The sequence below is a fragment of the Schistocerca cancellata genome, chromosome 9 (genome assembly GCF_023864275.1).
Source record: "Schistocerca cancellata isolate TAMUIC-IGC-003103 chromosome 9, iqSchCanc2.1, whole genome shotgun sequence".
NCBI lineage: Eukaryota > Metazoa > Arthropoda > Insecta > Orthoptera > Acrididae > Schistocerca > Schistocerca cancellata.
Genome location: NC_064634.1, coordinates 343,385,273 through 343,410,153, shown reverse-complemented (window position 1 = coordinate 343,410,153; position 24,881 = coordinate 343,385,273). Strand labels below are relative to the sequence as shown.

Here is a 24,881-nt window from a genome sequence, read left to right as displayed (position 1 = left end):
ACAAGTGGTTCTCTTTTCTCCAAAAGTCTCTTTAATTTTCCTGTAAGCAGTATCTATCTTACCCCTAGTGAGATAAGCCTCTACATCTTTACATTTATCCTCTAGCCATCCCTCTTAGCCATTTTCACTTCCTGTCGATTTCATTTTGTTTGTATTCCTTTTTGCCTGCTTCATTTACTGCATTTTTATATTTTCTCCTTTCATCAGTTAAATTCAATATTTCTTCTGTTACCCAAGGACTTCTACTAGCCCTCGTCTTTTTACCTACTTGATCCTCTGCTGCCTTCACTACTTCATCTCTCAAAGCTACCCATTCTTCTTCTACTGTATTTCTTTCCCCCATTCCTGACAATTGTTCCCTTATGCTCTCCCTGAAACTCTGTATAACCTCTGGTTTAGTCAGTTTATCCAGGTCCCATCTCCTTAAATTCCCACCTTTTTGCAGTTTCTTCAGTTTTAATCTACATCTCATAACCATTTGTATTACTTTGTTATGCTAATTATTGCTATTCTGATCAGATGAAGCGCCATCTGTCGGACATTTTTTGAACGTTTGTATTTTTTGTTCTAATAAAACCCCATGTCATTCCAAGCATGTGTGTCAATTTGTACCTCTCTATCTACATTATTCCGTGATTTATTCAGCTTTCAAATTTATACTGACTTCTTGATCACCCGGTATTTCCCACCAGCACCGCTACTGGCTAAGTTCTGGCGGGCAAAATAAAGCTCGCCAGGGAGTTGCGTCAATAAGTAGCAGGAGTAAATGTCAAGGGAAATGCACACGATCGATGGTGCGCATTTACTCACCTCGTAGAAGTAGAAGGAGTTGATGACCTCCTGGGTGTCGTTGGAGGCGCCGGCGTCCGCTGTGAGGTTGTCAGCGCCGTCGCCGGGCAAGAGGCTGGAGGCGGTCGCATTGCCGCCGTCGCTGCCGCTGGCGTCCATGTCTGCTCGGGCCGCGTGTCGCGCCTCGCCGCTCAGCAGGTGGCCCGCTCACGCACCGGCCGCGCTCGCCTCACGCACTCACGCACCGCGGCCGACACCGGCGTCGCGACGCCTGCCGCCGGCATGCTGGCCGCCACACGCTGTTGATGCCCTCGCTATTCTTTCCGGGCCGCCCTTATCTCCAATACCCGTCTCCCTCTCTCTGGACACTCGCTTCCAGCTGTCGGCCTCGAGTGGCGCCTGTCGATACCTTCCAGCCGTCGATGAAACAGCGCCAGTTATGCGCGGCTGCGGCCCGTCTCTCCAATCTCTGCCCGCTGCTGCAACATGGAAATGGAAGAAGAAAACCGTCAGCAGCTGTCGGCACAGTGAATATACACGGCACTCCAAATATTTCCTAAACGGTGCCGAACAGCGGAACGGAGTTTTCACAAACCAAAGTCGGTCCACAAGTGAGTATTTCGCTTTACACTTAACGCTTGTAACGAAAATGGAGAAAAAAATGTTTGCAGTATGAGAAATGCGTTGGCAACGTTTTGACAAGTAAATACAAAATTTTCTCAAGCTGCGTGATCGTAACATACGTTACGCCATCACTTAAAAGTATTTTAACAAACTATCTGCTGGGCCTACAGCGTAGAAAATATGAAATTTTCTTTCAGCTGATTCAAATGGTTCAAATGGCTCTGAGCACTATGGGACTTAACATCTGTGGTCATCAGTCCCCTAGAACTTAGAACTACTTAAACCTAACTAACCTAAGGATATCACACACATCCATGCCCGAGGCAGGAGTCGAACCTGCGACCGTAGCAGTCCCGCGGTTCCGGACTGAGTGCCTAGAACCGCTAGACCACCACGACCGGCTTTCAGCTGGTACAAGGTTAGCAGCAAATTGTTTTATTTAACTCGTGATTTATTGCACTGATTCACAACGATCTCTTTTCGCCGGAATTTTTTCGTGTCTCTCTATTGAGATATTATAATTATTATCGTGTACTTGCGTCACTGTATTTTCCATCATTATTATATTAAATCGTACTAAATTCTAACGTTGTTTCTTTATAATATTATTGTGTCCTTATATCTAGGTGGAATTACGTCCATAATGCATCTTTGAGTGACTTTTCTGTCTGGTAATATGTAGTCAATATAAATGATATAGTTCTCTGTATTGAATTTGTAGCGAATTTATCCAATATTTTGTGATAGTTTGATACGTTTCGCTTCCGCAATATTTTATGTTTACAGAATAAATTACACTCCTTTTATTTTTTACAAAAGAATCTCTTTCTCTTGAATAAATCATCTCGATTTTCTGGAATTGTAATCATTTGTTTGACTGAACGCGTATTTCACATCTACTGATTGTCTTCTTCGACTTCTTGTTTTACCTTTGTATGGTTTCGTATGTTCTTGCTGTTCCATAATGTTCCATAAAATGTTTAAGCTTCTACCAGCTCCAAAAATTTTAAAGATATGTATCATTAACATATTTTTATTGAAATACATATTTATATTTCCAATTGACAATGACATGAAAAACATGCGACCTCTAGCAGCGGAAAATGTAAACATGTTCTCTAATACTACCTGCGGTGATCCTGTACCAGATATGGTTGAAATGGTTCTGAGCACTATGGGACTTAACATCTGAGATCATCAGTCCTTTAGAACTTAGTACTACTTAAACCTAACTACCCTAAGGACAGCACACACATCCATGGATTCGAACCTGCGACCGTAGCAGGTTCCGGACTGAATCGCCTAGAACCTCCGCCACAGCGGCCGGCATGTAATAATTCACTCTACGTATTACATTCATGACATTGCATGCCATATTCCATAATGTAACATATATACACTTTATCTGCATTGCTCACAGATCCCATGATGGTTGTTTACCGAAACCGGTCATCGTAAATAATGGCTCTACAAATGCGATGTTGCCTGAGAAGTTGGCTTCTTTCAAATTGAAAAATTGAAACAACCCAGCTTCGTAACTTGCGAATCAAATTTTTGTAATGTTTAAAGTGCAGCTGCGGATCGTCACTCAGTGTCTGTGCCTTAAGATATGCAGGCACGTCTGCAATAAGATTGTATGAGGTGAATTGACAACTCAGACACTGTACAAGGACATAAATTTTACATACTCGAACGGTTAAGACGACGATCACATCGAATGTTCCTTTGTGGAAGGAAACACAGAATGTGTGCGCGAGCATTAGGAGACTGGGGCAATTGTGGCGTGTGGAGGTTTGGCTCGGTCCTTGAGGCGTGATCGGATAGCCGAAGTCGTTAAGGTAACTCTTCAGGTTAAGCGAGAAATCTGGGTGGAGTCCCGTTCCGGAATAAATTTTCATACGCCACTGATAAATAAGACCACCAAAACAAACTTATACTTTCATTTTGCGAATAAAATTTTGTAATATTTAATGAACAGCTGTTGATCGAGACATTGCATTACGTAAACTCTTATCACTGACGTTGTACAATAACATAATAAGGAGTAAAGTGTCAAAATAACTTGGACGGGTGGGTGTTCCGTGTCCACAGATTTAAGTAAGAACTGGATCAGCAAACACTAGGATCACGTGTTCAATCTGCGCAGTGATGGACGTAACAACATGTGGCGAGATGACGGAACACGATATGCGAACAAGAAAAACGTCAAACATGATCGTTTTGGTGGTCCAGGTGCTATGGTGTGGGGAGATATAACGTTGCATGAACTTTCTATTCTGAAGACCTCTGAACATTGTAAACTCACAGGTCGAAGTTACTGTGACAATGCTCTCCTTTCCAGTGTGTGTCTTTTCAAGGGCACTTCTGGCCCAGTTTTCGAGACGAGAGGATATTGGGCGAATGGACTGGTCTCCTGATTCCCCTGTTTCAAATACCATTGAGGGCATGTCGAATGCTTTGGGGAGATGTGCTGAAGCATGTCCACATGCACCGACGACCATTCAGAAGTTTTCTTCCACGGTGGTCGAGGATTGGACCGCCCTACCACAATAGCTCATTACTTATCTTGTTATCGGCATAGCACCACGTTGCAGAGCACTCATTACTCTCCGTGATGAACACACATCACACTATGAACCATTTACCATCTTTCGTAATGTCTAGGCGACCATAATAAAATGCGGTGTCTTCAGTACAATTAAGTGAAACAAAAGTAACCAAGATATAGATTCTTCAAACAAGTTACTGTTGTCGATTATATGAGTCTCAACAAACTAAACAGTGAAGATTTATGTTGACGAATACAGAGCCTACTGTTCGCATTGAGATCCAGTGTAAGCATGACACACAGGCCCAAACAAAATCCCAACCAGCTCGTCACTGTAATGGTAAGTTTTGTAATAGTCACCACCTCGTGCTTCGCTATTCAAACAATTGTGTCCACTAGCGTCATCAGATTATGCGTTAAATTTATGGAGCAGACATTAAATAACACGTGACTTAAGATTTATTATTGGCTCCATACTTGGATGATACATTTGTTATATAGCCACACAGTAAGAAAAACTTCATAGATTCCCCACTCTCTTAAGAGACTTTCATCCGAAAATCGAATTAACGTTCGTGATAGTGATATATGTCTCCCGTCTCAGATGTCTTGATCTATAGAAAAATTGATAATAGGGCTCAAAGTGTACACGAATAGATATTTAGATGCCTCTTATCAGAAACAACAAGCCCAGACGCATGTAGTGCTCAATAATCTGTCTTCACGTGACTTACGTATCACTGAAAATAAGCTTGCAAGCAGTTGAATTTCTTAAGAAAGGCACTACAATGCTTTCTCTAAGTAGAGGACTTTCAAACGAAATAGTATTAATTAGGCTAGCAAGGTCGAGGAAATACCTTCCATTCCGCGTTACTGTTCGTTTCTAGAGCTAATATCTCACATGCCAGTTTCTTTGGAAGAATTGTAAAAGACCTCATTTTGCAGACAGAACAAAATAAGACTTTCTCTGATTCAAAATGGACACACCTGATCAACTCAACATTGCACACTGAAAGGACAGTAAAGGAAGATGCTAAAGAGTACAAAAGTTACATGTGCTTAAAACAAAGTGTGAAAGTAGTTTTAGCAAAGGTGTACGAGTTCTAGCCAAAGGATGCAACAGTTATTGAGGGAAAGTCAGAGAAGCATTGATATTTTTAAGAACCAGGGTAGTTTCAGTAGAGATTGCGGGTATAGGGTTCTAGCTTCATGGCTTCGCGCCATCAAGGAGGTAAATATGCAGCCACGGTGTGCAAGGAATGCAAACAACTACGAGTAAGCCACCTCTGAAGGGTGACAACAAAGTTTTTGTACACATTCCGAGGAGGAACTTTCGCTGCCTCTTTCACTGCATATCTAATGAAGATGACACACTAATAGTAGCTAAAAAAAAAAAATCGGGGCCGAAAAGTTGATGCCATATGAAAAAATTTGAAGGACATCATGATGTGGCGTAACAACCTAGAATATTTTATCTTCAGTGATAACGGCTATGGAAACTTTTACTCTTATGTTAAGCACTGGTTATTCAGAATTATAACCATCGGTACTAATGAACATATTTATTACGAACAGATTCTTGCTCTCGGCTGTGCAGTCGTGAATGCTGAAACACAATTCATTAATCTTACTTTCTCAGTGGTTCACTGAAGTGGTTATTTTTTATTTCTACATGTTCTGTGAATAAGAATTTAGGAATGTGTACTTTTATGTCACTTTTGGAAAGACTGAGTGCATTGTGACTGGCTGTCAGCTGTTTTCCCAAATTTGTTTGTCCTGTATATATATGATACTTTTATCAGTGATTATTCATCATATCCTAGGTGGCCGTATTTTAATCGTTCATCATGCAGATGTATCCTAATTTTCTCAGTGATTGTTTGGTCTCATTATTATTTGTATGTGCAATATTAATTCCCACCTGCAGCAAATGAAAATTAAATGTAACTTACTCATGACATTTATGCAATGATTTTCTAATTAGGAAGTAGAAAGTGGCATAATACAGTCTTAAATTTTTTGTTAAATTAGGGGAACTAGTATTTTTTATGATCATTACTGAATGGCATCAGAAAGTGGCTGAATAACAGTGTCACACTCTAATTATAAGCTGTTTAGGTATAAGAAAAATAACATTACAAACATAAATACTCAAAAAATAAAAGTAAAGAGATTAATCTTAAAATTTGAGTCATATCAAAATTGAATATAACTAATTAAATAAATAAATAATCTATACAAGCCCTGACTGACGAATAACTCACCCTAACCACAATCAAAGGACTTTGATGAATAATAATTCAACTTTAAAATCATGATGTAACATATTTAGTTGAAAGAAAGGGTATAAATCACATACAACCTGCAAATGTAACAAAAGAAAGTATACTTAAAGAAAATAGGTAATGAGATTAATCAAATTTAGAAATACAATAACCCAATAAGCACTTAAAACAACAACTGTAGTGGTCAAAAACTCCAAATAATAAGATAAAGCAATCATATGAGGAATAGGGAAAATGAATCAAGATAAAAGACTACCCAAAAAACAACAAGAAACAGTAAACCAATTATACCAAATGAAATATAATAACCCATATTATTAAAGAAATTTTGAGTAAAAACTATTTTCTCCAGATATTGAATAATAAAATAAATGAAAAGAATAAGAAGCAGTTAAACCGATAGAAAAAGATGAAAACAATTAAACAATTAGTCCATCTAAAATAAACCATCTCAAGAATTAAATCTTTTGAATTAAACTGGGCCAAACAAGGTATACCGCAAAGACAAAATAGAAATATTAAAACAAACAGAAGTCAAACTCATAAACTCAACAATTTGACCTATAAAATGGATATCCTGAGAATTCTTCAAATTATGAATTATTGAACCAGCACACATAAATAACAATGCCTTAAATAAAGCATGAGCCAACAAAGCTTTGGATAACCTGTAGCCAAAATTCTCATTATTAAACCAAGTTGTCTCAAAGTAGAAAGAGCAATAAATTTCTTCAAATCAGATTCAAAATTAGCCCCCAATCCAGCCATAAACATAGTTATATAACCAATTAAAATTAAAAAAAAAACACAATTACACATCTAATTTTGTCTAAAATGAGTTAATAAATAAACACCTGAAGTAACAAGGGTAGAAGAGTGAACTAAAGCAGAAACAGGAGTAGCAGTAGCTATAGCAGCAGGAAGTCAAGAAGAAAAGGGAATTTGAGCTCTTTTCGCTATATCTGGTAAAACAGCTTAAACTTTATTTCAAAAGAACTAGAAAAAAGTCATAATAATAAATGTAATGTCAACCATCAAAATTTAACATTCAAGCAATAGAAATTAAGACAGCAACATTACAAATCTGATTAGACAGAGCAGTTAATATACCAGCACTATAAGGTTATACATTTTGGTAATAAATAACTAAACAATAAGAAAACAAACCCAATCCATCCCAACGTAACAAAATTCTATCAAATTAGGAATAACTATTAAAAACCCTATTGAAAGTATAGATATTAAAATAGTAATTATAAAATGATTTATATTTTTTTCACCTAATATATAATCCTCTCTCTAATAAATTACTAAAGAAGAAATATATATAACAAAAGACATAATGATAAGAGACATTCAATCCAAAATTGAAGTCTTAACAACCATACAACCATTCAACTCAAGTTCTCATTCAACAAAACTCTATAATCAATTATTAAATAATAGATACCCAAAATAAAGGTTATAGTTTCAGAAAAAAAAACAAAGTAAAACCGAAAGGACAAATAGAAAATAAATATACAGCCTAAGATTAAAATCTTCATATCATTTATCCCATAAAACAACATTTTAATTAAGATACATAAGGAATTTACACAGAGAAATATTTGCACTTTAAACAAAGAATATTTAAAGAAAACCAGTGTAAAAGGAAAAGATGACACTCCTGAAAATAACCAAGAGAACAAGTATAAATCCCAGAATAATAATTCCCATGTTGAGAATGAGACTACATAAACACAGTGCTAACAGTTGATAAAAAAAGGAAATTGGAGACAAAAATCTAAAAGAAGAGCAAGACAAAATTCTATTTAATAATCTTGGCTCACCTACCAAATGTCGTGAAGTAGGAACCGCTACATTTGATGATCTTAAATGAAATCACCACAAAACCATTCTAGGCATCAAATTAAATAAATAACCTTATTAACTGATAATCTTCTTCTACCTAAACTTTCATAAATAATTTTAGACAAACAAAACAAACCATAAGAACATTTACCATGACCAACCATTAAAGAAAGTGAAGCTATACAACCCCATCTATTCATGGTCATTAATCCACGATTAACCATTCTTATATGAGTGACAGAAGAATAAGCAATTGCAGGCTTTAAATCAACTTGATGAAAACAGGTAATCTAACAATAACTCCACCAGATAAACCTAAAGACAACGAGAAATAATTAAACTTCAACCCCAAATAAGAAATAACATTTATCACACAAAAATACCATAACCAGTCAACTTCAACAAAACACCAGCAAGAACTATTCTAACAGAAATAGAGATCTCTACATCAGCCTTAGGGATTCATAAATGAACCAAAAATATTGGCATCTTCACTATAAAAGCTAAAATAGTAAAAATATAAAACATACAATAATGAGATCCAAAATCAAACAACAATGGAAAATATAAAGTATTAGAAAACTCAAAAACCCTAAATAAAACTAACAATAAAGGTAATCTAGTAACTAAAGTATAAAAAATTAAATAAACTCCAGCCTGCAAACACTCAGGTTAGTAACCCCCCTAAATTAAAAGCAAAGTAGCAACCAATGTAGCCTCAAAAAAGTGTAAAAAGAAAGAAAACTCAATCTAGCAAATGAACACTCAAATACAATTATTGAAATCGAATCATTAAAATAAAAAATTAGAATTATATGAACTTAAATAAACTGAAGCTCCAGCAGTAATTTTTAATGAACAAATCCAAAAACTCAACAAAATCAAACCAAAAGAAAAGTAATCAATACCAAAATAATATCTAATTATATTCAAATCAGCATATGAATATAACCAAACAATAAAAACAAAACTTGACAGGTACATTAAAAAATGAACCAATCATCAACAATTCTTTAATAAACAAAGAGGCATAAAAAACCAGTTATAAATAAATACTTCAACTTAAAGGCAACCCAAAAGAATTTAAGAAATCATTACCATGAGACTGAATTATGGAAACCAAAATAGAAAGACCTAAGGCTCCCTCACAGCCAGAAAAAACTAAAAAATAACAGAATAAAATCATAATCAAATTCAATAAGAAAAATAATAATCAACATGAACAAAGAAAGAACAATAAACTCCAATCTCAGAAGAACCATTAGTAAATGCTTTATTTAGAAGAAAAAACATTAAACCCCAGCAACATATACCAATAAAGAAGTACAACCACAGATTTTTAAGATTACATTTAACAGTTTAAAACAACACTGGCCTTGTAACCCGGAAATAAGTCTAGCCCCCTAGCTTTAAAACTTCAAGGGTCGAAACGCACCCATCATCAGTCCCCAAAACAGATATTTTAATGAACTACCCTCTGAAATGATTAAAATAACATCACTATCAAACATGATAAATATTAACTTTATTAAATTAAGACACCCAATATCAATAAAACTCTTCATTATCTTTCAAACTTTCCTTGTCAGATTAGTAACAGGAACAATAATGGGAAGTTATTGATCGTCATATATTCTATTCTTAATACATCTTGGTGGTATATTAGTTCTATTTATCTATATCACAAGAATTGCATCAAATGAAATATTTTACCCTAAATCAATTACTAGAATCGTCACTTTGACTTGAATCTTTATTAAACTAACAAATTATTGTAGAAATTATAATATTTATAGATTTCTTCAAAAATACCGAAACTATAAATATTGATAACTCAATCAGTTATCAAGAAATAACACTATCTTTATAAAAATTATATAAGAGACATCACATTTACAATTATAATAATGATAATAATTTATTTACTTTTAGCTGTATTAGCAGTAGTTAAAATTACTAATATAACCAAGGACCTATTTGTAAAATAAGATAATTTTACTAATGAATCTACCCCTATGATTAAGACACACTTTAATTAAAGTTATTAATAATTCTTTAGCTGATTTACCTGCACCAACAAATATTGCATTTTGATGAAATTTTGCATCCCTATTAGGACTGTCTTTAGTAATTCAAATCGTGACTGGACTATTTTTAGCTGTGCATTATACATCAGATATTGTAATAACATTCAGTAGTGTAGTACACATCTGTCAGTATGTAAATAACACAAAAATCATTCGAACATACAAGTGAAACATCTATATTTTTTATTTGCATTTACTTACATGTATGGTGAGGAATCTACTATGGATCTTATATGTATACAGGGTGTTACAAAAAGGTATGGCCAAACTTTCAGGAAAAATTCCTCACACACAAAGAAAGAAAATATGTTACGTGGACATGTGTCCAGAAACGCTTACTTTCCATGTTTGAGCTCATTTTATTACTTCTCTTCTAATCACATTAATCATGGAATGGACACACACAGCAACAGAATGTACCAGCGTCCGCAGCTCGTGGTCGTGCGGTAGCGTTCTCGCTTCCTGCGCCCGGGTTCCCGGGTTCGATTCCCGGCGGGGTCAGGGATTTTCTCTGCCTCGTGATGACTGGGTGTTGTGTGATGTCCTTAGGTTAGTTAGGTTTAAGTAGTTCTAAGTTCTAGGGGACTGATGACCAAAGATGTTAAGTCCCATAGTGCTCAGAGCCATTTGAGCCATTTGAACCAGCGTGACTTCAAACACTTTGTTACAGGAAATGTTCAAAATGTCCTCCATTAGCGAGGGTACATGCATCCACCCTCCATCGCATGGAATCCCTGATGTGCTGATGCAGCCCTGGAGAATGGCGTATTGTGTCACAGCCGTCCACAATACGAGGACGAAGAGTCTCTACATTTGGTACTGGGGTTGAGTAGACAAGAGCTTTCAAATGACCCCATAAATGAAAGTCAAGAGGGTTGAGGTCAGGAGAGCGTGGAGCCATGGAATTGGTCCGCCTCTACCAATCCATCAGTCACCAAATCTGTTGTTGAGAAGCGTACGAACACTTCGACTGAAATGTGCAGGAGCTCCATCATGCATGAACCACATGTTGTGTCGTACATGTAAAGGCACGTGTTGTAGCAGCACAGGTAGAGTATCCCGTATGAAATCATGATAATGTGCTTCATCGAGCATAGGTGGAAGAACAGTCAAGACATCACCAACAATGCCTGCCCAAACGTTCACAGAAAATCTGTGTTGATGACGTGATTGCACAACTGCATGCGGATTCTCGTCAGCCCACACATGTTGATTGTGAAAATTTACAATTTGATCATGTTGGAATGAAGCCTCATCCGTAAAGAGAACATTTGCACTGAAATGAGGATTAACACATTGTTGGATGAACCATTCGCAGACGTGTACCCGTGGAGGCCAATCAGCTGCTGATAGTGCTTGTACACGCTGTACATGGTACGGAAACAACTGGTTCTCCGGTAGCACTCTCCATACAGTGACGTGGTCAACGTTACCTTGTAGAGCAGCAACTTCTCTGACGCTGACATTAGGGTTATCGTCAACTGCACGAAGAATTGCCTCGTCCATTGCAGGTGTCCTCGTCGTTCTAGGTCTTCGCGAGTCATAGGCTGGAATGTTTCGAGCTCCCTGAGACGCCGATCAATTGCTTCGAACGTCTTCCTGTTGGGACACCTTTGGTCTGGAAATCTGTCTCGATACGAACGTACCGCGCCACGGCTATTGCCCCGTGCTAATCCATACATCAAATGGGCATCTGCCAACTCCGCATTTGTAAACATTGCACTGACTACAAAACCACGTTCGTGATGAACACTAACCTGTTGATGCTACGTACTGATGTGCTTGATGCTAGTACTGTAGAGCAATGAGTCGCATGCCAACACAAGCACCGAAGTCAACATTACCTTCCTTCAATTGGGCCAGCTGATGGTGAATCGAGGAAGTACAGTACATACTGACGAAACTAAAATCAGCTCTAACATGGAAATTAAGCGTTTCCAAACACAAGTCCACATAACATCTTTTCTTTATTTGTGTGTGAGTATTGTTTTCTGAAAGTTTGGCCATAACTTTTTGTAACACCCTGTATACACACCTGAATATCAATTCTATTCTTAGTTACAGCAACTGCATTTATAGGATATGTTTTACCTTGAGGTCAAATATCATTCTGATGTGGAACAGTAATTCCTAATTTATTATCAGGAATTTTATACTTAGGAACATACTTAGTCCAATGAGTATTAGGGGAATATGCTGTTGACAATGAGACATTAAATCGATTCTTTACATTCCATTTTGTACTACCATTTATTATTGCAGCTACAGCAGCAATCCACTTATTCTTTCTACATCCCATACTTTACTTTCAAGGATTCTATCACATTTGTATTAATAACATCATTATTAATTATATTACATCTAATTAATCCCTATCTACTAATAGACACAGATAATTTTGTACCTGCCAATCCATTAGTAAAACCAGTGCACATTCAACCAGAATGTTACTTCCTATTTGCCTACGCAATTCTACCATCAATTCCTAACAAATTGGGAGGTGTTATTGCCTAACACCGTCGCTGAACATCGCTAGTGTCAGTACCTAAATGGACCACTATCAGGGAAATGGTGAAGTTGCGAAGGTTTCGTCAACTAAAAAAGTGTTATTAAAAATTGTCCTAAGAAGTGGTCGTCTTAAACATGGCCTAATATGTATACCTAAAGAGCTATGAGTACTTGTCCTTCTTCACTACTGTGAAACACATCTCTTCTACTTCAAGCTGTCTGCTCTTATGAACGACCTAATGAATGCAGTAAAAAATGAGTAAACAAGACAGAACACAAATCCTGCTACTGTGAAAAAGTAGAGCTTCTGATGCAATCTGCCGGCTATTACGTATCACCTGCACTTGCTATATTAAACAGCAGATGATGTCTGCAATTTCCCATGTGTACTACTGTACTTCCATTATTCTGGTAAGTGTAAAGGTAAAACTAAAATGTAAAAGCATTCCACAAACTTACCTAAACATAGACTGGTCCAATTAGAACTAGTGTATGCATTTCATTACTGAGAATTGTAAGGCTGGCCAGAGTGGCCATGCGGTTCTAGGCGCTACAGTCTGGAACAGAGTGACTGCTATGGTTGCAGGTTCGAATGCTGCCTCAGGCATGGATCTGTGTGATGTCCTTAGGTTAGTTAGGTTTAATTAGTTGTAAGTTCTAGGCGACTGACGACCTCAGAAGTTGAGTCGCATAGTGCTCAGAGCCATTTGAGAATTGTAAATATGGTTTACAGCAACAATGTTAACAGATGTTCACTGAATCCTATAGTGAAGTAAAATAGCAGAAGAATGTGTCCCCATTTGTTTACTGCATAGTATAGGTTGTTCGTAATATGAAAGAGCTTGCAGTAGAAGATAATTGTTTCATAGTAGCGAAAATGAAAAAGTGCTCATACTTCTTAAGGTATGGATTTTAGTGCCCATGTCTGTGATATTTATTTTCTTGTTAGGTACACACAACCATGTCTGAGAACTTCTCCCAAGCCCTTGCTTCCATTTCAGCCAAATTTGTCACAGAAACAGCAAACTTCACAAGTATATATTGTGGGGTTTATGATCTCCTAGCAATGGAGGTATGGCTAAAATCGTGTTTTTCAACCATTGCCATATAGGCTGCCCTGCACAACAGGTGTGCAGTGTACGAATAGTACTGACCTATCTTACTGACCAGCTTTAGAGGGCAGCCTAGATGTCTGGGGACAAGTAACGGTTTTCCAGGTCACATCATGCATGCTGCCCTGCACAGCAAGCGTGTTGCAGTGGAGTAGTATGAACAGGGTGGTCATAAATGGTTTGAATAGCTTTTGTGTGTGTGTGTGTGTGTGTGTGTGTGTGTGTGTGTGTGTGTGTGTGTTTGGGTGGGTGGGTACCTATAAATAATAATTAGAATAGTTTTGGTTGACAGGTAGTCTATCACTGCACATTTAATGTTTCTAGACTGCCTGACAAACGAGTGAATTGTCCATAAGATGAATGGGAGATAAAATCGAACTGTTCTGATTTAAAAGGTATGTGATGTTATTTACTTATTACAACATTGAACACAGACTCAGATGTGCAAAGCACTTGACAGTATGAGTCCACTTACTAGTATGAAGGTGCACCTCCCTTCGCAAACTCAGGAACACATGCCTTAATCGGTTAGAAAGGGTACCTTAATGTGGTTGTATGCTTTCCTGAGACAAGCTTGCCCACACCACTGTAACTAGTTCTACAGGGACAGAGATGACTTCTAAGTTGATGGCATACACATTCTATTGGGAAGAGATCTGGAGATTTTGCCTGCCACTAGTGTATTTCAATAGCAAACACTGTTCAGAGAGACACATCCCATGTGTTGGTAAGCGTTGTCCAGATAAAAAAAAATATGATACTGTCACATGAGAGGTAACGCATGAGATGTATATACTGTGTTATTGTGGCATAACAAATCCCTCAATCACTAGAAGACATGACCTGCTGTCATACCGGATGGCTCATATCACAATGACACCAGAATTGGCATCACCATGGCCCTGCAAAACACTAGTGGAGTGGGGTCTCTTCCAAGTCTCGGCCATTGTCACTACCAATGGCCATTCAGGGTAATGCACAACTGCGATTCATTGCTGAGCACAATGCAACGTTATTCATCAGCAGTCTGAGTTTCACTGTTATGTCACTACTCCAAACAGAATAGTTTGTGTTGAGAAGCTAATGGCATTCTATGCTTGGGACGCTAATTCCTTTGTTTGGCTGGTACTGGTCCCCTACCAATGGTGTGGGATGATACAGAATGTTGCAAGGAGTCCATTACTTTTCTCAGACAGCAGATGCAAATGAAAATAGGATACGATGTGCTGGGTGTATAGAACTGTGCTCATCACTTGTTTTGTTAGGACGTGGTTGACGGGAACCTAGGCGGCGAGTATGACTGCTCCAACATTCCCACAACTTTCCAATATTGGGCAAATGTCACTTCCAAGTGTCCAACAAACCTGAACATTGCGTGATTCGAAAAGTTGACAAAATAGAGACCCAACACTAATGCACCCTGGTGCCCATTCTAGAATGTCACAGGGAACTGTAACTCTTATCATTCACATACTTGCCAATGGTATGTATACATACGAACTTGCATTGACATTTGACTGCCTCACTTTCATACCAGGCAGTGTATCCTGTCTCCTTTTACCATCTCTCTCTCTCTCTCTCTCTCTCTCTCTCTCTCTCTCTCTCTCTCTTTTTGTATATATATATATATATATATATATATATATATATATATATACACAGATGATTGGGTTTAATGTCTCATCGACGTTTGACACTGAAGTCATTAGAGAGAGAGAGAGATAGAGAGAGAGAGAGAGAGAGAGAGCACTAGCTCGGATTGTGTCAAGGATGAGAAAGGAAATCGGCAATACCCTTCAAAGAAGCCATACTGGCACTTGCTTGGATCATTTAGAGAAATCACAGAAAATTTAAATCTGGTTGGCCAGACATGGATTTGAACTGTCATTCTCCTGGATGCAAGTCCAATGGGCTCAGCACTGTGCAACATTTGGCACACACAGGGTGGTTCAGGAGGAATGTTACATAATTTGAGGTGATTCTTTGTGTGAAATAAATAGAAAAATCATATGAACATGTGTCTTGTTTTTGATTATTACAGAACTGGAGCGAGTTAAATACACACATCCATGAATGATTATGAAGATAAGTGAGAATATGACTTACTGAAATGCTGTGTAGGTTCTGTATTGGACAGAATAATGGTGGGACACATGACTGATCCATCTTACAAGAGGTGTTCAAAAAGAGCTGATGGGTAACGTACCCTATACTTGTGGTGTGTGTATACCATTGCAAGAACGTAGTCACTTTCCTCAACGGACTGGATGGCATTATGTACTGATGTTACGTGTACACTGGGTATATTTCGAGATTAACAGAATGTTTGAAATACCCTGCACAAGGGGTTCGTAAATCAGGGAAACATCTCTGGTATTCTGTCACAGCCATACAGGCAATGCCGTCACAGTAACCATCCACAAACAACATGTCTGCGTATTCTGCACGGTGAACGTATACTGCATACTGATATACCCACTGAGACCATACCTAACAGTATTCCGCACTGAGTTGCTCTTCTAAACAGCATCCCAGACGAGTAAACCAGTTGTGTCCTTACCTGTGGTTACTTGTACTTTAATTACTATGACAGTGCACGGCTATGTTTGAAAAGAATAACTCAGAGTAGTCATTCGATCGATCCAAACACGTCTATTTCCATGCCCCTCAGCTAATTCACTGCAAATAATAATATGCAGCTGTGACCCCGTTGTCAAACAGTCTACGCATTAGCTACAATTACGAGATATAAAATACACAGAAATGCAAAATAAACGTTAACTAAATTATTTAATAAAAACGGTTCTATTCTAATGTCTGTAACTGATGCAGATGACAGACAATTATGCTGAATAATGTTTATTGAAGAAAGGACATCCTAAATAAATGGGTAGTGGTCGTATCACATTCAGTTAAAATAGAGATAGAAAATATCCCTACCAAATGCAGTAAAGTTACGTTGGGAGCTTTGTTAACATTCTGAGACAACAAAATCCCCAAACTAAATAGCAATCAAAGAAACACGAAAAGTAAGTCAGTTTCATTTTCACAGTACAGGAAATATTCAGCATCTCAAAACAGTTCAGAGTTCAACACAATGATTTACAAAATATCACACGTGATACAAAGAATAATAACTCACAGTCTGTTTATCTGCAAATCTGTAATACAAGTGGGAAAAGAATCCTACGAATAAGCACATTCAGATCTCTCTTCCGAAGTTAAAGTATGGTGGCGACCATTCACCGCCCACATTCAATCAGTTACATGATTAAATGCCACTCGCTATCAAAGGCAGTCTGTCATTTTGAAGCACAAATGCAAAAGAGTCCACAATCGCCCTTGAGTTCTTCACTCGAAAAACCCCCCTCTCCACCTGAATCCCATAGTGTCCAATCACTGTTCGCTTTTCCGTTGGCTGAAGGTTTGATTTGACTCAACTTGAGCACTTCACAGACTAAACTGATATATTATAACAATATTTAAATATGGTAATGTTATATACATTTGATTATTCTCAGACTATTCACGATAAATATAAATAAAGATTCGCCCATAAATAAATAAGTCAGTATTGTTTCACAAGAGCACTCATGATAAATGACAGTAATTTGTTGTTAAATGTTGTTGACTGAATTATTTGGGACTGCTTGTCAGAAGCATCTTTTCGCACTCTTTTACAAAAGTGGTGTCCGCTACCACATGCAACTGATGACCTCTTAAATTACAGTATTTTGTGTTACCAATTGTAATTAATATTGAAATAAAAGTAGTGGCAAAATAGTAAACTGTTCATTAAATAAATACAGAAGCATGACAAAATGAAACTAAATGTAGAAATAAATAAATATGGAAGTATGAAAAAATGTGAGATATTTTATGCTTTATTCAATTGCTATGTAATCGTGGAGGATATGATGTTCCAACAAATACCCGCATAACGGAAAGATGACAAAAATGAGATAAATAAGGAAATAAAGTAGATACAGACAGGTAGCTTTCAGTAATGATAGCTATACTGCAATTATATCATCTGAGATATCGTATGCTGAAATCGCTTGAAGCATTTAAAAGTTGTTAATTCAGAGGTACACTGTGAAAATTTTATCCATTGCGAAATATTAAATAGTTTTAAAGAGGTTGAACTACTGTTCTGTCACTGGATGCATCTCATTTTTCTGATATCGAAGTTGTATTCACATGTTTAATATTTGATTGTGAAATTGTTACAGAGTCTTGAAGAACTGTAAGAAGCCATTTTTCGGCTTATCTGACACTCCACCATTTCTTGTAGAGTTTATGTCCATTTAAGCACGAAATAATCCCAGCCACAGGATTTGCACGCGCTCCTTGTGTCTTCACCTGATCTCGCCTTAATCATACCCAATCAAGCAAAGTGATACAGCTCTCTTCGGTTTCACCCCTAGGTGGACAAATAACCCGCCTATATAGTTGTAACATCACACTGTGCTATGGTTTGCAGAAACAACCTTCCAGTGACGACGTAATTATGTGTTTGTTATTATCGAAACACAGTTTGACAGCATCGGTGCATGTCTTTATTTGCTCTAAGAATGCGTTTTGTGAATTTTGAGATTGCGCTCCATACCGTTGCAGTCGTGTTGTAACATCTAAAACTGCGGGCATGTATGAAGAAACTTTCGTCAAAGATGCGGAATTTGCAATAAGGCATAAAATCAAAATCCAGTACAGTTAACAAGGTTTCGTCAATCCATCTCAACAATATTGGTATCCTGAATTAAGTATAGACATGAGGGTTAAGTGGAGAGATAATGAGGAAAGACGTAAAATGTATTTGAATTAGAAACAGTCTTGGTCCTTTATGAAATGAATAAATTGCAACCGAGACTGATTTACATTCAAATATTCCGCATGTGGTTGCTGTAGCAGACGGCCTAATGAAGTGAGAGATACTTTATAAATTTGCATTTTATGGAAAACAGATAAGCGCCCAGTGATAATGTGATAAGAGTAATGAAACAAATTTGGCTAAAGACTAACAAATAATTAAGTCTTCTGCTAGAGTATGGAACGTTTTCTCGCACGGATTGAAGCAGAAAATGTAGGACGATTATATCGGTATCATGTGTGCCATATTTAACATGGGACCTATATCGGTTTATAAAGATGGCGGTCAGTATATTACGAAGACGACTGTCGGTGGTAAATATGGACAATGAGAGGATAAGATGACTTACATATGAAACAGAAATGCGATTACTCATCAGAAAACCTCAAATTCTTAACATCAGAGAATGCAAATAAACAGGCGTGCTAACAGGAGAAGAAATTTTGAATGAAATTCTCAGACTATAGCAGAAAGAGCAGGGTGAAAAGCGTCCGTGACATAACCAGTTGGTGCCTTACCTACGCTTGAATCCGTATAGCTAATAAGTTGCTGATAGCAGTTCGTTAGCACAGCAAGGAGTATTGGAACACAACTCGATAGAAGCAGAAAACAGACCTGCACCAGGCATGGTGATCAATATTCATTGAAAGTAGGAAAACTAGGAGGCAACTGTATTAAATGACACAAAAGATCTCTACTGTAATGTCGGGAATTTTGTCGGATCATCTCTTACTAGAGTTGTGATTAGTATTATAACATTAAAGGTACCGGAAGTAACAAGTATTTGGCAAAGATGACGGGGAAAGCGGAGTTTGGTATTATGAATGAACAGAGGTTGAGTCACAAGTATTTTCTTGCTCCTTCCGAAAATAACTAATACCTCCTGTATTTTACCCACTATGTGGATAATGTAGGTGGACCACTGTGTCTATGTTATTCTGCCACCTCTATACAACAGCGTACGAAATACTGCGCTAAAAAAAACTGTTCAAACGTTTGCTTCTTATGAATAAATATTAGATACCTACATATTATCCTCGTCGCTTTATTGTATAATATTGTTACTTTTCTACACTGAAACGATAATAGAACCTTAATGTACTACCAGGAAAAGTTAAGTGAGACTTCGAATGGCGGGTGATTTACTAACTACATTCTCGTCTTCAGCTGTTCTCCGGTTACGTCTTGTTTTCCCCTCGTCGAGGATTTTGATGTGTTTTTTTCTCAAGAAGCCAAACAAACCTTTTAAGAGCTTCCGCGAATAAAAGAAGGCATATAAGTGAAGCGGGTTTCAAAGTTGAGAAATGAACCATCAAAGTAACGTAGTTCCCGTTTTACTGTCATCTTCCAGAGATAAGAGCGTAGAGAATTCTCTTGCAGCCTTGGTAAGAACATCAACTTACAGATTAGCACAATTTATATCTGAGGAATATACGTGGTTATGGGTACTACAACTAGCAATTTTGTCCTAAAAGCCGTGGCAGGTTTAAGCTTTACCAACGACTTCTACTATTTTTGCGTCGACACTTTGCGGGGGTGTAGACGTGTCAGAGAAAGCTACTTCAGAAGCAGTGTCATACCAAAGGTTCTTCAGACAAGCACATATTCATATGACCTGACGTACAGAGATCGGAAAGATACTTGACAGAGCAAAACCAATAGATAATCATGCTTAAAACATGTAGGAAAACCGTTGTCATTCATAACACCTTCCAGGTGTCTGATCGGGTGCATACGAGTCCTATAATTGTTTTCAAGAGAACCTTATACCATTCGTCGTGCAAAATAGTTACATGTTCAGGTAATTTAGCTTTCAAAGCAAACTAGAAAGTTTTTAATAATATTGAGGTCTAGTGATTGTAGTGACCAGAGAAGATGCGACAGTTAATCTTCGTGTTCACAGAAGTAGTCATGTAAGATAGCCTCGTCATTTACGAACAAACATTGTACCATGCGATGGAATTTATAAACTAGAAGGGTCACCTAATCCTGTCAGTAATATAACCTTGCAGAATAACCAAGGGGTCCTTGAAAGATCACGGTATGGCTCCCCAAATCATTACCGAACCCCTGCCATATTTGATCCCAACAAATGACTTTCTTCCATTGCTGCACATTCTACGTTTTATGGCTTCGGCCCCATTTTGTAGCTTTGGCACCATGTTTTCCTGCTACAGGAATTTGCATCATTTATGATGGGAATTTGCATAAACTGAGTGGTTTTGGAATTCCAGATCGCCGTGCAATTCCCTGCTTATGGAGCACTCTTCGTGTTTCCTCGGTGTTAATAGGGTTCTGCCGTTACTGCTGCAGATGTCGTCCTCTAATTTTTCGTCAAAATCCTCTTCAAGAGCGGTCTGTCATGATCACTCAACAAATACTGTCATCTGCGTATTGGCTTACTGCGTGATGTTTTTCCGCTTTCTACTTCTACTCCAACATTTACATGCATGGTCCGCAAGCCACCGTACGATGCATGTCAGAGGGTACCCTGTAAAACTACTACCCATTTCATTTCCTGTTCCAATCGGAAACAGAGCTAGGGAAAAAAGGAATATCTATATGCCTTTTTACGAGTCCTAATTTCTCTAATCTTACCTTCGAGGTACTTACGCGATACCTACGTTGGCGGCAGTAGAATCGTTCTGCAGTCAGCCTAAAATGCTCGTTCTCAAATGTCTCTCAATAGCACTTTTCGGAAAAATGTCACATTTCCTCCAGTGATTCCCACCTGAGTTCTCAAAAGATTTCCATAATACTTCCGTGTCGTTGGAACCTACCGATAACAAATCTAGCAGTCCACCTTTGAATTTCTTCGATGTCTTTCTTTAGTCGGACCTGGTGCGGATCCCAAACACTCGGAACAGTACTCAACAATGGATTTCTCTATACAGCCTCCGTTGAAAATGATCCACACTTTATCAAAATTCCCTCACTAAACCAAAGTCGACCATACGCCCTCCCTACTGCAACCCCTGCAAGCTCATTGCATTTCATATTACTTTGAAACGTAACGCCTAGAGATTTAATAGACATGGCTGTGTCATGCAGCACACTATTAATGCTGCATTCGAACTTTATGGTTTTATTTTCCCTAGTCATCTCCATTATCTTACTTTCTTCTGCATTTGGAGCAAGCTATCATTCATCACACCAACTAGAAATCTTGTCTAAGTCACCTTACATCCTTCTACAGTCACGCAACGACGACACGTTCCCATGCACCACAGCGCCATCAGCCAACTGCCTCAGACTGCTGCTTACCATGTCGGCTATATCGTTTATGTGTGTAGAAAATAACAGTGGTCCTGTTACAGTTCCCTGGAGCAATCCTGATGATACTCAGTCTCTGATGAACACACGCTGACGAGGACAATATACTAGGTTTTGCAACTTAAAAGTCTACAGCCCACTCACATATCTGGGAATCTGTACAGTATGCTTGTACCTTTGTTAACCATCGGCAGCGTGGCACCGAATCAAATACATTACTAAAATATATGACTATGGAATCCACATGTTGCCCTTCATCCACAGTTGGCAGGATTCCCCGTAAACGGATATCTTCCATATGGTGCCTCCCCAAACACCAAATATTTCGGCTACCTTGGTTACGGAAGCATCAACCATACGAGCTCCAAAAGTTCGCCCACGCTCGAATTCACTTAGCTCCCACATGATGCACTCACAAGTACAAAGAACATTGTTACGATCACGAGTGACACTTGCAAAGTATTGAGGACAAGGAGCAAGTGACATTCGTGGTCAAATACAATAGCATAGCCTGCAGACTTAGCTAGCATTTCCGTTTATTTTCAAGCTTTTGTGTTGCGCGGGGTTTCCATTTATTTGTCCAACCCTGTAGTTGAGAGAGTGAAACTCTACAATACGCGAAACCAGGTGACTTTAATTTATAGTCACTTCTTGTTTGACTGAATTCTACATACTACACACTATCCTTGCCGTGCATATCGTTAATAAGCCATTAATTTCAGTTGGAGAGCTATTTCACGACTCGAAGGTTCCCTTAACTGGCATCAGCCCATTACTTTGGTTTTTAGCTGATTGCCTTTAACTGCATTTAATCAACGTAGAAGGTGTGTTCCACTTACACACATCAAAAAAAGTTTTGCGTCACCTTGGTTCCGAGAGTTCCGTAACCTGTACAGAAAATTGGAATAGAGATCAACATAAACAGCATTTCAGCCCTTCTTATTGCTCATGAAAAACACAAATTGCATACAGCGAGACCTTCAGAGGTGGTGTTCCAGATTGCTGTACACACCGGTACCTCTAATACACAGTAGCCCGTCCTCTTGCATTGGTGAATGCCTGTATTCTTCGTGGTATACTAGCCACAAGTTCAACACCTACATTTACATCTACATGGAGACTCGGCAAATCGCACTTACGATCCTGGTAGAGGGTTCATTGAATAACCTTCATATTAATTCTCCATTATTACACTCTCGAAGAGCTCGGAAAGAAACGAACTCCTACATCTTTCCGTGTGACCTCTGATTTCCCTTATTTTATTATGATGATTGATTTTTCCTACATAGGTTGACGTTAAAAACAATTTAACATTCGGAGGAGGAAGTTGGTGATTTAAATTTCTATTCTTCTGCAACGTCTTCTGCAACGTCTTTGTTTTGATGATGTCCACCCAAAATCCTCTATCACGTCCGTGACTTTCACTACCCTATTTATCGATGATACGAAACATGCTGCTCTTCTTTGAACTTTCTGGATGTACCTTTTAATCGTATCTGGTACGGATCCCACACCACGCACCAGTACTCCAAGAGAGGACAGACAAGCGTAGCGTGGACAGTCTCTTTAACAGACGTGTTCCATCTTCTGTGTTATGCCAATAAATTTCAGTCTTTTGTTCGCCTTCCCCACTATATTTTCTATGTGTTCTTTCCAATTTAAGTTGTTCGTAATTGTAATTCCTCGGTATTTAGTTGAATTTATGGCCTTGACTGACTTATAGCGTATCCGAAGTTTAACGGAATCGTCTTATCACTTATGTGAGTGACCTCACACTTTTCATTTTTTAGGATCAATTCCCAATTTTCGCACCATCCTGATATTTTTTCTAAATCGTTTTGCAATTTGTTTTGACCTCCTGATGGTTTTAATAGGCGATAAACGATAGCATCATCTGCACAAAACCTATGACGTCTGCTCAGATTGTCTCCTAAATCGTTTACATAGATAAGGGACAGCAGAGTGTCTATACAGCTACCTCGAGGAACGCCAGAAATCACTTCTGTGTTACTCGATGATTTTCCATCAGTTACTATGAACGGTGACTTCTATGACAGAAAATCATAAATCCAGTCGCATAACTGAGACGATGTTCCGCAATCACGGAATTTGACTAAAGCCACTAGTGAGGTACCGTGTCAAAAGCCTTCTGGAACTCTATAAATACAGAAACAATTTGAAATCCCTTATTAATAGCACTCAACACTCCTTGCGAGTAAGAAGCTGGTTGTGAATCACAAGAACGATGTTTTCTAAATCGGTGTTGACTGTGTGTCGCCGTCAACTGTGGCCGAGCGGTTCTAGGTGTTTCAGTCCAGAAAAGCGCAGCTGCTACGGTCGCAGATTCGAATCCTGCGTCGGGCATGGATGTGTGTGATGTCCTTAGGTTAGTTAGGTTTAAGTAGTTCTAAGCCTAGGGAACAGATGACCTCAGATGTTAAGTCTCATAGTGCTCAGAGCCATTTGAACTGTGTGTCGGTAGACCGTTCTCTTAGAGGTGATTCATAAAGTTCGAACCCAATATGTGTTACAAAATCCAGCTACATATCAATATTAATGATACGGACCTGTAATTTAGTTGGTCATTCCTATGGCCTTTTCTGAATATTGGTGTGACCTGTGCAGCTTTCCAGTCCTTGGGTACAGATTTTCGGTTTTCTATTCCCATTATTTTCTGCAATAAACGTATAAATCCCACAAAGACTAAAAATTTTGTTTCTTTCCGTTTCAAGGTGCATAGAACTCAAACAATAAATAAAATATGCAAATAAAAGAAAACTTAGTACGCCCACTATTCGATATTCTTCTCTTCTCCAAATCCATGGAGAACGTCATCATTTCTTATATTATCAATCCACCGACATCTGGCTGAAAATGACTTAGTAGTGCGTGTCGCACTCCATTGGTAATGCTGGAATTCAATATGCTGTTGGC

General features: G+C 38.2%; 1 long non-coding RNA gene across 1 annotated transcript in view; it reads right to left on the bottom strand.

Annotated features, from left to right (window-relative positions):
• Positions 1 to 1,093: 1,093 nt before the first annotated feature.
• The window catches only part of LOC126100922 (uncharacterized), a 569,132-nt gene continuing 545,344 nt past the window's right edge, over positions 1,094 to 24,881 (bottom strand). Inside the window, exon 3 of the long non-coding RNA XR_007522229.1 lies at positions 1,094 to 1,268. This is a non-coding gene — a long non-coding RNA (uncharacterized LOC126100922). The remainder of the gene's footprint in view (positions 1,269 to 24,881) is intronic.